At 54.8% G+C, this 12287-nt stretch overlaps 4 non-coding genes across 4 annotated transcripts; all 4 read left to right on the forward strand.

Annotated features, from left to right (window-relative positions):
* Window positions 1–339: 339 nt before the first annotated feature.
* Window positions 340–530, forward strand: LOC148636136 (U2 spliceosomal RNA). Its single transcript, XR_015932557.1, has one exon. It is a non-coding gene; the product is annotated as a U2 spliceosomal RNA (small nuclear RNA).
* An 837-nt stretch (window positions 531–1367) lies between these two features.
* Window positions 1368–1558, forward strand: LOC148636137 (U2 spliceosomal RNA). Its single transcript, XR_015932558.1, has one exon. It is a non-coding gene; the product is annotated as a U2 spliceosomal RNA (small nuclear RNA).
* An 841-nt stretch (window positions 1559–2399) lies between these two features.
* On the forward strand, window positions 2400–2590 carry LOC148636138 (U2 spliceosomal RNA). Its single transcript, XR_015932559.1, has one exon. It is a non-coding gene; the product is annotated as a U2 spliceosomal RNA (small nuclear RNA).
* A 3351-nt stretch (window positions 2591–5941) lies between these two features.
* On the forward strand, window positions 5942–6141 carry LOC148636139 (U2 spliceosomal RNA). Its single transcript, XR_015932582.1, has one exon. It is a non-coding gene; the product is annotated as a U2 spliceosomal RNA (small nuclear RNA).
* Window positions 6142–12287: the final 6146 nt, after the last annotated feature.

Genomic DNA, 12287 nt, shown 5'->3' on the forward strand with positions numbered 1-12287 from the left:
GCCTCTGCCCGCAGGTGCTGGCGCTCGGCTTTGGCTTGCAGCCGGTTGGGCGCAGCTGCTGCCGGTGGGAGGGGCCTAAGCTAAGGAGGCCGGGCGGCTGGCGCCCCCTGCGGCTGCGGTCGTTGTCGGGCCGTTGACAGAAGATCAAAGAGCAGGGCCCCCGCCCGGGACTGGCAGGAAGGCAGGCGGGCAGGCAAGAGAGAGGGGGAGCAGAGTCCCGCGGCAGGCCTCTGGCTGCAGGGAGGCCGGCAGCTGCGCGGGTCCCGGGCTCCAGAGGAGTCGGCCTGCGCCACTGTGCGCCAGCGGAACGCCCGCGCGTCGGTCCGCGCCTTTGTGGGCATCGCTTCTCGGCCTTTTGGCTAAGATCAAGTGTAGTATCTGTTCTTATCAGTTTAATATCTGATACGTCCCCCATCGGGGGACCACATATTAAACGGATTTTTGGAACAGGGAGCTGGATCAGGAGCTTGCTCCGTCCTCTCCACGCATCGGCCCGGTATTGCAGCGCCTCCGGGAGCGGTGCACCACCTTCTCTCAGCGGTGAAAAGACAGACGTAGGTAGCTAGCGAGCGAGCGAGCGAGCGAAGTGGACTGGAGCTCCTTCTTCTCGGGTCTCGTCCCTCGTCCCCCATCTGTGTGTCTCTGTGTTCTGTCTCTCTCTCTCGCCCTCTCGGTTCCCGTGCTCCCTCTGTGCGCTTTCCCGCGTCTCGACTCTCTGGGCAAGCAGGCCGGCCCCCTTTTCGGCTCCCGTGCGTTTTCCCTCCAAAAAACTTAGGTTTTTCAGCCTTTTCCCAGGGAGGCAGGCGTGGCTTGCTTGCTTGCTTGCTTGCTTGCTTGCTTGCTTGCTTGCTTGCGTGCGTGTCCGTCCCCGTCCCTGCAGGCGGGCCCCTTTCGACAGCTGGGCGTTTTCCCTCCAAAAAACTTAGTATATCCACCTTTTCTTTCTTTTTTTTCGGCAGGCAGGCAGGCAGGCGTGTGTGCGCGCGCGTCCCCGTCCCTCCCTCCCTCCCGAGAGAGAGCTGCCCCTTGCCTCTGCCCGCAGGTGCTGGCGCTCGGCTTTGGCTTGCAGCCGGTTGGGCGCAGCTGCTGCCGGTGGGAGGGGCCTAAGCTAAGGAGGCCGGGCGGCTGGCGCCCCCTGCGGCTGCGGTCGTTGTCGGGCCGTTGACAGAAGATCAAAGAGCAGGGCCCCCGCCCGGGACTGGCAGGAAGGCAGGCGGGCAGGCAAGAGAGAGGGGGAGCAGAGTCCCGCGGCAGGCCTCTGGCTGCAGGGAGGCCGGCAGCTGCGCGGGTCCCGGGCTCCAGAGGAGTCGGCCTGCGCCACTGTGCGCCAGCGGAACGCCCGCGCGTCGGTCCGCGCCTTTGTGGGCATCGCTTCTCGGCCTTTTGGCTAAGATCAAGTGTAGTATCTGTTCTTATCAGTTTAATATCTGATACGTCCCCCATCGGGGGACCACATATTAAACGGATTTTTGGAACAGGGAGCTGGATCAGGAGCTTGCTCCGTCCTCTCCACGCATCGGCCCGGTATTGCAGCGCCTCCGGGAGCGGTGCACCACCTTCTCTCAGCGGTGAAAAGACAGACGTAGGTAGCTAGCGAGCGAGCGAGCGAGCGAAGTGGACTGGAGCTCCTTCTTCTCGGGTCTCGTCCCTCGTCCCCCATCTGTGTGTCTCTGTGTTCTGTCTCTCTCTCTCGCCCTCTCGGTTCCCGTGCTCCCTCTGTGCGCTTTCCCGCGTCTCGACTCTCTGGGCAAGCAGGCCGGCCCCCTTTTCGGCTCCCGTGCGTTTTCCCTCCAAAAAACTTAGGTTTTTCAGCCTTTTCCCAGGGAGGCAGGCGTGGCTTGCTTGCTTGCTTGCTTGCTTGCTTGCTTGCTTGCTTGCTTGCTTGCGTGCGTGTCCGTCCCCGTCCCTGCAGGCGGGCCCCTTTCGACAGCTGGGCGTTTTCCCTCCAAAAAACTTAGTATATCCACCTTTTCTTTCTTTTTTTTCGGCAGGCAGGCAGGCAGGCGTGTGTGCGCGCGCGTCCCCGTCCCTCCCTCCCTCCCGAGAGAGAGCTGCCCCTTGCCTCTGCCCGCAGGTGCTGGCGCTCGGCTTTGGCTTGCAGCCGGTTGGGCGCAGCTGCTGCCGGTGGGAGGGGCCTAAGCTAAGGAGGCCGGGCGGCTGGCGCCCCCTGCGGCTGCGGTCGTTGTCGGGCCGTTGACAGAAGATCAAAGAGCAGGGCCCCCGCCCGGGACTGGCAGGAAGGCAGGCGGGCAGGCAAGAGAGAGGGGGAGCAGAGTCCCGCGGCAGGCCTCTGGCTGCAGGGAGGCCGGCAGCTGCGCGGGTCCCGGGCTCCAGAGGAGTCGGCCTGCGCCACTGTGCGCCAGCGGAACGCCCGCGCGTCGGTCCGCGCCTTTGTGGGCATCGCTTCTCGGCCTTTTGGCTAAGATCAAGTGTAGTATCTGTTCTTATCAGTTTAATATCTGATACGTCCCCCATCGGGGGACCACATATTAAACGGATTTTTGGAACAGGGAGCTGGATCAGGAGCTTGCTCCGTCCTCTCCACGCATCGGCCCGGTATTGCAGCGCCTCCGGGAGCGGTGCACCACCTTCTCTCAGCGGTGAAAAGACAGACGTAGGTAGCTAGCGAGCGAGCGAGCGAGCGAAGTGGACTGGAGCTCCTTCTTCTCGGGTCTCGTCCCTCGTCCCCCATCTGTGTGTCTCTGTGTTCTGTCTCTCTCTCTCGCCCTCTCGGTTCCCGTGCTCCCTCTGTGCGCTTTCCCGCGTCTCGACTCTCTGGGCAAGCAGGCCGGCCCCCTTTTCGGCTCCCGTGCGTTTTCCCTCCAAAAAACTTAGGTTTTTCAGCCTTTTCCCAGGGAGGCAGGCGTGGCTTGCTTGCTTGCTTGCTTGCTTGCTTGCTTGCTTGCTTGCTTGCTTGCGTGCGTGTCCGTCCCCGTCCCTGCAGGCGGGCCCCTTTCGACAGCTGGGCGTTTTCCCTCCAAAAAACTTAGTATATCCACCTTTTCTTTCTTTTTTTTCGGCAGGCAGGCAGGCAGGCGTGTGTGCGCGCGCGTCCCCGTCCCTCCCTCCCTCCCGAGAGAGAGCTGCCCCTTGCCTCTGCCCGCAGGTGCTGGCGCTCGGCTTTGGCTTGCAGCCGGTTGGGCGCAGCTGCTGCCGGTGGGAGGGGCCTAAGCTAAGGAGGCCGGGCGGCTGGCGCCCCCTGCGGCTGCGGTCGTTGTCGGGCCGTTGACAGAAGATCAAAGAGCAGGGCCCCCGCCCGGGACTGGCAGGAAGGCAGGCGGGCAGGCAAGAGAGAGGGGGAGCAGAGTCCCGCGGCAGGCCTCTGGCTGCAGGGAGGCCGGCAGCTGCGCGGGTCCCGGGCTCCAGAGGAGTCGGCCTGCGCCACTGTGCGCCAGCGGAACGCCCGCGCGTCGGTCCGCGCCTTTGTGGGCATCGCTTCTCGGCCTTTTGGCTAAGATCAAGGTTCAAGTGGCTTGACCGCAGTTCCGAGGTCTTAGTCAGAGGGTCGGGAAGGCGGCGGAGGAGGCGACGGTGGAGGCGGCTGTTGGAGGCAGAGTCAACCGGAGGGGAGAGGACGGAGCGATGGAGGCGATTGGCGGAGTTGCGGCTTCGGCAGGCGGAGAGTGGTTGGGCAGAGAGGGACGGATGCGGAATTCCGTTCGTTTCGTATGGAAGGAGAAACCGGGAACCGAAAGGATGAAGAGAGAGGAGTTTTCGGACATTGTGCTGATCCAAGCTTTGGGCGTGGAGGTACCGGATGTTTTTTGTTATCAAGATTTTCCTGGGAAAGGTATTTTTGATGTTTCTTTTATTTCGGAGAAAGTTTGTATGGAGAAATGGAATGTTCTTCAAGATCAGAAGGAGAACTTGCCCTTTGTTAATTTTGTTATAGAGCCATTGTTTGCCAGAGAACTAAGGCCTTTGACTGTGCATATGCATAATCCGTATGTGCCAGAGTCTGAGCTGGTATGTTTTTTGAGAAGATTTGTGGACATTCAAGGGAATGGTGTAAAGGTTATGGACTCTAGGAATTTCTGGACGGGGAAAAGGAGGTACATGGTGCGCTTAAGGACTAATGCATCTGAGAAAGGTGGGTATGTTCACCCACCAGCTTTCTTTACGATTGGTTCGAATGGAGGTCACCTGAATTACCCTGGGCAGCCATTTGTATGTCGGAACTGTGCAGCGGAGGGTCACGTGGCAGCTGAATGCACTGTTATTTGTTGCAGAAGGTGTGGGGAAGTAGGGCACAGGGCAGAGAAGTGTGCCAAGCCCTTATCTTGTAATTTGTGTGGTGAAGCAAGCCATGTGTATAAGAACTGTTTTCAAAGGTCAAGGAGCTATGCAGGTGCAGCCCGGGCTCGATCGACTGCTGGAGAGTCCTTTGCAAGGAGGACGGGAGCGGCTCCAGGAGAACAGAGGTCTGCGGGGAAGGAGCCTATGGTGGCGGCTGGAGGTGTGGCGGAGAAAGATGGAGGTTTGGTGTTCCCTAAGCAGGGAGGGGGTCTGGAGGAGGTCACCGAGATGGTGGAGGAGTTGGTCGAAGAATCAGGAAGGATGTCGTGGGCGGAGAGTGTGCCTGACATTGAAATGGATGGTGATGAGGGGCCTTCGGGGAGCCGGGGGATGTCTGTTCCAGGAATTCCTAGTCGGAAGAGGGTGGCGGATCCGGATCCTGAGGAGGTGAAGGGTGACGACGACTCAAGTGGAATAGGCCAAGTGGCGGAGAGGGGAGTCTCTCGCAGGAAGAAAGTGGCGGCTGGTGATCCTGAGGAGGTGGAGGACGACGATCCAAGTGGGGCTGGTCAAGTGTCGGAGGGGGGTGAGGGTATTGACTGGTCAGTGGCTCAGAGGGGGAAGGGTAAAGGGAAGGGTGTTGTTAGGCAAAAGGAGGAAGTGGGTGGGCAGGCAGTGGAGAGCGCAAACCCCTTCGCTGTTCTAACTGTTGATATTGATTCTGAGAAGGAGGAGGACGATGTCCCAAAGGGGGAGGTGCTGATGGGAGAGGAAAAGTCAGTAGAGGGTTTGGGGCGTATGACGGATTTTTGGGATGAAGATATTGAGTGGAAGCAGTGGAGGGAAGAAAGGAAAGGTTGTATTCATCTTAAATGGCCTTTGAGGAAAAATAGAAAGGGGTTTCGAGGGGTAGTGGATAGGGATATGTGGGAAAGCCTTTTTGAGGCTTTGGATAGGAAACGGGTGATGGCTGTGTCACGGTATATGGAAAAGGAGTTTCCACAGCTTCTTTTTGAATACGCGTTTCCGGAAAAAAGAATGTTTAAAGGGCTACGGGTGTCGGGGAAAGTTAAAGCGGAGTGTAAAGATGCTTCTGTTACATTTGCTAAAATGTTGCGTAACAGGGGAAGTGAGAGTAGTGTTTCAGATGATGTCTGTGCTTAGTTGTATTTAGGATGGGTTTGTTCTATGTATGGTTTTGGTTTAATGGAATATGTTCTGTTTTTAAGTGGGTGTGATGGGAGGCGTGTGATATTGAGAGGAGAGCTGGTTTTGTGTAGAGAATTAATATAAGGGGTGGGAATGTAAATGAGATGTTGGTGGGGAACTGTTTCATTATGTTTTTGTAAATTGTAATGGGATGCAGACTGTATATAATGGGGTTAAGGGAATGAATGTATTGTAAGTTTGGGGATGGGGGTTTTGGTTTAATTTGCATAAGGGGCGGGAGTATGGAGATTAGTGGGGTTTGAGACTGTGTAATAGAGTTAAATAGATTTGTGTTTCGTAGGGATTTTGCTGTGTAATAATTTGTTGAAAATTGTATGAGAAATGTTGTTAGTATTTAGAAGTTGTTGTTAGTTGACTGTTGAATGGAATTTTTGTGTTTAACAGAATTGTGGGTTGATATGACTTAAGTTGTTACTATGACTAATGTGTATTTGAGTTTATGATGTGTTTTGTGTATATTTGGAGTTTTTTTGGAATTTCTTTTGTAATTTTGCAATAAAAAAAAAAAAAAAAAAAAAAAAATCTGTTCTTATCAGTTTAATATCTGATACGTCCCCCATCGGGGGACCACATATTAAACGGATTTTTGGAACAGGGAGCTGGATCAGGAGCTTGCTCCGTCCTCTCCACGCATCGGCCCGGTATTGCAGCGCCTCCGGGAGCGGTGCACCACCTTCTCTCAGCGGTGAAAAGACAGACGTAGGTAGCTAGCGAGCGAGCGAGCGAGCGAAGTGGACTGGAGCTCCTTCTTCTCGGGTCTCGTCCCTCGTCCCCCATCTGTGTGTCTCTGTGTTCTGTCTCTCTCTCTCGCCCTCTCGGTTCCCGTGCTCCCTCTGTGCGCTTTCCCGCGTCTCGACTCTCTGGGCAAGCAGGCCGGCCCCCTTTTCGGCTCCCGTGCGTTTTCCCTCCAAAAAACTTAGGTTTTTCAGCCTTTTCCCAGGGAGGCAGGCGTGGCTTGCTTGCTTGCTTGCTTGCTTGCTTGCTTGCTTGCTTGCTTGCGTGCGTGTCCGTCCCCGTCCCTGCAGGCGGGCCCCTTTCGACAGCTGGGCGTTTTCCCTCCAAAAAACTTAGTATATCCACCTTTTCTTTCTTTTTTTTCGGCAGGCAGGCAGGCAGGCGTGTGTGCGCGCGCGTCCCCGTCCCTCCCTCCCTCCCGAGAGAGAGCTGCCCCTTGCCTCTGCCCGCAGGTGCTGGCGCTCGGCTTTGGCTTGCAGCCGGTTGGGCGCAGCTGCTGCCGGTGGGAGGGGCCTAAGCTAAGGAGGCCGGGCGGCTGGCGCCCCCTGCGGCTGCGGTCGTTGTCGGGCCGTTGACAGAAGATCAAAGAGCAGGGCCCCCGCCCGGGACTGGCAGGAAGGCAGGCGGGCAGGCAAGAGAGAGGGGGAGCAGAGTCCCGCGGCAGGCCTCTGGCTGCAGGGAGGCCGGCAGCTGCGCGGGTCCCGGGCTCCAGAGGAGTCGGCCTGCGCCACTGTGCGCCAGCGGAACGCCCGCGCGTCGGTCCGCGCCTTTGTGGGCATCGCTTCTCGGCCTTTTGGCGAAGATCCTGAGTGCGTGGCCTGACCGCGGCTTGGGCTCTGAGTCAAAGGCGGGAAGGGGTGGACGGCGCGGCTTTTTCCAGGCGACGGCGATTTTTTCTTTGTGGCGGATAGGATTCCGGCCACTCTACACAAGATGGAGAGGACTTCAAGCAAGAATGCAAGACCAAGGCATACTGTGCGTTTTGTGCTGCGAGTGGAGGCTTCTGACAAGGATTTTGCCAAGAGGGATGCTTTCGAGGATGAAGTCCTTTTCAAGCATTTGTCCTTACAGCCTGAAGAGATCTATTGCCTCCAGGACTTTCCAGGTAAAAAGATTTTTGATTTGTCACTTTACTCTGCTGAACAGTGCACGAAAGTTTGGTCTGTTTTGACTGCTCGCAGACTGGAGGAACCTTTTGTTCATTTTTTCCTTGAACCTTTGTTTGCACGGGAGGCGAGACCCATATGGGTCCATATGAACAACCCTTTTACCCCAGACGCAGACATTGTTAATTTTCTTAAAAGATTTGTTGACGTTCAGGGCACGGGTATCAAGGAGATGGATAGGAAGAGAGTCTGGAACGGGAAAAGGAAATTTCTGGTGCGTTTCAGAGCGGACCCTAGTGCTGAAGATGGGCTCTTGCACCCTCCTGCTAACTTCTCAATTGGAACTTATACAGGTTATCTGTACTACCCTGATCAACCCTTGGCGTGTAGACGATGCAGGCAGAAGGGCCATTATGCTGCTGACTGTGATGTGGAGGTCTGTCGAAGGTGTGATACTGTGGGGCACAGCACCTTCATGTGCAGGGCTGAGCCGAAATGTAATTTGTGTGGGGTCTCTGGGCACATTTACAGGGCGTGCCCAAAGAAAGGTATGAGTTTCGCAGCCGTGGCGGGTGGCACATCGGCAGCAAGTGTTACCTCAGTTCACCAGGCAGAAGATGCAGCAGAGGGCCCGGCACCGGCGTCGCTGGTCCCTGACGCTGGCGAGGAGGTGATGGAACCTGAGGGTGTGGATCAAGGGCAGGAGGTAACGGACCACAGGCAGACGGCAACAGCACTTACCTCAGCAGAAGATCGCAGCGGCGAAGAAGAGACGGAGGCTCCGGTGAGTGCTGAGGAGGTCCTGGGGAGCGCAGAGGAGGAAGGTGGGGTCTCGCTCGCCGCGCTAGAGCATATAAGAGCGTTGGCTGAGGAATCAAGCCTGCCCTCTGCGGAGGAAGTAGGGTCAGACTGGGGGGACAGAGTGGATGAAGAGGAGGCCATGGACACCGTCCAGGCCAGGAAAGTTGTGAAAAGAAAGGCGGAAAATGATGTGCCGCCCTTGGTGAAGAAATCGGGTGTAGATCCCATGGAATACCTTGAGTCGATGGCCACAGATTCGTTGGCCCAGGCCGAATCTACTCCACTAGGGTCGGAGGGCGAGGTAAGTGGTGTGGGTGACCCCCCCCTTACGGCAGAGTCGGGTATGTCCTCAGGCTTTGTCATTCCAGAAACGGAGATGACCCCGACCTCGGCAGAAGCCTCAGAAGAACACATGCAGCCACGCGTCGCCCTGCAGAGAGAAGAACGAGATGTCTTTATATTCGCTGAGGTACCTATGAGGTTCAAGAAGTTCTGTAAATGGGACGAAAAGGCCAGCAAAATAGTCTGGCCTAGGACCTTCAATGAGCAAGGGCTATCTCCGGCAGGGATTGTCGTGCGTTGTGAGCACTCTGGTGAGGAGATTTCAACCCTCGAAGTAAAGGGCCGCAACCAGATAGATGCGACCAATAAGAAGATGTTGTTGGGTGACTTTGTAAAGAAATGGATAAGGGACAAGGGAGAACTGAAGGAGATGTACGAGGTGGGGGTGGAAAGGCGCCCTGACAAAGTGCTGAAGATTCTGGAGGTCCCGCTGCAGTTTTTGGAGGCCTGTGCCTGGAAGAACGGAAACGTGCAGTACCCGCCCCGGCCGTCAAACTTCCGACGTGTGCTGAGGTTGCATGAAGGAGTGTCAGTTGGCTGTACGCGATCAGGAGGTAAAATAGATAAACTATATTTGCAGGGACAAAGGGAGGCGTCAGTGCGTCAAGCCTACATGGAGCTGATGAGCCTTTTTACTGCCCCCTAATGTTGAAAATATTAACTTTAAATATTCGGGGTTTAAGGAACTTAGTAAAGAGGACGGCCTTTTTTTCTTACCTGAAAACCATGGTTTTTGATATTTGTTTGGTGCAGGAAGTCCATCTAAAAGATGAAAGAGACGTCATACAGTTCACTCGTGAGTGGGACAGAGGAGATTCTAGATGGAATATCGGAGGTGTCCACTCCTCGGGAGTTGGAGTTTTATTTGGCAATCGCAATTTTATAGTGGAGAAATGTGTGAATGTAGTGCCTGGGAGAGCCTTATATTTGGATATTTGTTCGGGTGAGAATTGCTTTCGGTGTGTGTGTGTGTATGCCCCGGCAATGATGGCTTTACGGGCAGATTTCTTTAAGGAACTTTATCCTGTTTGCCTTACCAACAAATGGATCATCATGGGAGGAGACTTTAACGTGGACCTCCAAGATAAGAGGGATCCAGGGGCAAAGCAGCTCAATCTTCTTCTAGCACAGTTTGGACTTTACGACTGCGCCTACCGGATCCGAAAGGAGAAAGCAGAGGCCACGTGGAGGAACGCTCAAGGTACTGTGAAGCGCCTTGATTATGTATTCGCCTCACTGGACGTACCTGTGGAGAAGGTGGTGGTGCTGCCGGTAGGTTTTTCTGACCATGCCCTAGTAGAGGCCCATTTTCCACATTTAAGGAACCAGTTTGGGCGTGGGGTGTGGAAGTTAAATACGGAGAACCTAAGAGAAGACGAATATGTCAAGGTAATGAGGTACAAATTGCAAACATGGTGGAAGGAGAGGAATCTGGGGACTCCCCTGATTGATTGGTGGGAACACTTAAAAAAGAAAATTAGAAAGGAGACCAGAATTTATGGCAGAGCAAGGCTCAAGCGTGAGCGGCAGAAGGGCAGGGCGCTGCAGGAAAGATTAAACACCTTGTTTTCCCAGTGTAATAAGGATATGTCAGTGTGCCCTGAAGATATTGCAGCAGCTAAAGCTGAACTGCGCACTTATCACGAGCAAAAGGCAAGGAGTTACCTGTTCAGAGCCCACGTGCAGTTCATACAATCTCACGAAACATGTTCCAGTTTTTTCTTCCGGCAAATTCGTCAGAGACAGAAGCGCAGTGTGATGACTGGCATTCAGACTTCGGAGGGGAAAATAGTTACTAGTAGTGAGGAGATGCTGGAAGTGGTGAGGCACTTTTACCAATGTCTTTTTTCCCTAAAGACGGTGGACGAGGCCATGGGTGCAAAGCTGCTGAGCGGTATTACAGCGCAGGTTCCTGTCAAAGCCCAAGAACAGTTGGAGGCTCCTATAAGCTTGCAGGAACTTGGCGACGCTCTGCTCGGCATGAAGGCTGGTAAGGTACCAGGTAAAGACGGACTACCAGCCGAATTTTATCGGACGTTCTGGGATATCTTAGGGCCAATCTTACTTCAGGTGACGGAGGAAATCTTTCGTAGGAAGGCTATGTGTGAGTCTATGAGGGAGGGAATCCTCACACTGTTGTATAAAAAAGGACCTGCAAAGGACCTTAAGAACTGGAGGCCGCTGCAGATGTTGTGCGTGGACTATAAGCTGATCGCTAAAGTGCTGGTAAACCGCTTGAAGGGGGTCCTAGCTCATGTGATCGGTTGGGACCAAACCTGCGGGGTTCGAGGTCGGCGTGCCAGCTGGACCCTCCAACTAGTACGGGATGTGATAGCGTGGTCCGAGAACAGGAACGTCCCGTTGCTGATCGCCAGCTTGGACCTAGAAAAAGCTTTTGACAATGTCTCACACACCTTTGTCTGGCAAGTGATGGAGAAGATGGGATTCGGCCCTGTCATGCTGGGCTGGTTAAAAATACTGTACTCACAGGTTGGCAGTAGAGTTCTGGTGAACGGGCACCTGGGAGGACTGGTTCTCCAAGAGTCTGGTGTGCGTCAGGGCTGCCCCCTGTCCCCATTACTTTTTGCACTATATATGGAACCTTATGCGCGGGCAGTCCAGAAGGAGCCATCCATTGACGGGATCCTCGTACCTGGGAGTGGAGGAAAAAGAGTTAAGGTGGCATTATATGCTGACGATGTTACCTTATTTCTCAGCTCTTACCTTAGCCTACAGGCGGCCTTGGACGTCTTCGAGAACTTCTCCCTCGCGTCAGGTGCAAAGCTAAACAGGGGGAAAAGTCAGATCAAGTTCTTCGGGCCTTGGAAAGAACAGCTGGGACCAGCGCATGGATTGGACATCTGTCAAGGGCCCCTTAAGATTCTAGGGGTGTTATTCACGGCACAGGATGCTGCTTGGTGCAATTGGTCCCAGAGGCTGGAGAAGGCTAGGCTGCAGCTGACGCACTGGAAGAACAAGCAGCTGTCCTTTGTAGGTAAAGTCCTGATCCTGAAAGTGGTGTTTCTGCCTGTGCTGGTTTATCTAGCATCGGTGTATCCCATGCCTGCGCGCTTCAACAGATATCTGGTAAGGGAGGTTTTTATGTTCATGTGGGGGGGAAAATATGAGTATGTGCGCAGAGTCGATATGTATCGCCCAGTGGAAGAAGGCGGACGGGGAGTTCCCAACTTCCCTGTAAAGCTAAACTGTATATATGTGTCTGGCCTGTGTATAGCTCTGCATTCCCCAGTCTCACATCCCTTTCAGTATTTTGTCAGGTTCTGGCTATCTAGCCACGTGCGCGCCCTGGCTCAGTGGTCCAACAGTTTGCCTCATGGGAACGATCTGCCATGGCACTATCGGCATGCGACACACTGGCTGAAACAGCACCCTGAGCTTAAAGATCACCAGGTCCTGCTTAACCACAGACGGCTCTATTCTGCAGTAACTCAAGCTGAAGAGGCCAGCCTCGTAGGTGGCGTCCCCAACGTGGTCTGGCGGCGAGTCCAGCCCAGAGGGCTACAGCACCATCTAATGGATTTGAACTGGCTATCCGCTTGGGGTCGTTTGGCAGTTCGTGAGGTTTTGTTCAAACATAAGCTGACAAAGCAGCAGGAGTGTCCTAGAGCCGGGTGTCATGCGGTGGAGTCGATCAGCCACGTGTTTTGGGACTGTAATTTTGCTCAGCGGACCTGGAACAAATGTGAAACTTTGTTTAGTAGCCTGTCCTCCACTTTCTGTGTACTTCCTGCAGTTGTGTTATATGGGTTGAAGGTGGGAGGTGGGGCAAACGCTAAGAGCTTTGTGTTATGGTTGCTAGTTAGTTTAATTAAGTTT

This window comes from Lepisosteus platostomus, unplaced genomic scaffold, assembly GCF_059453375.1.
Source record: "Lepisosteus platostomus isolate fLepPlt1 unplaced genomic scaffold, fLepPlt1.hap1 Scaffold_197_H1, whole genome shotgun sequence".
NCBI lineage: Eukaryota > Metazoa > Chordata > Actinopteri > Semionotiformes > Lepisosteidae > Lepisosteus > Lepisosteus platostomus.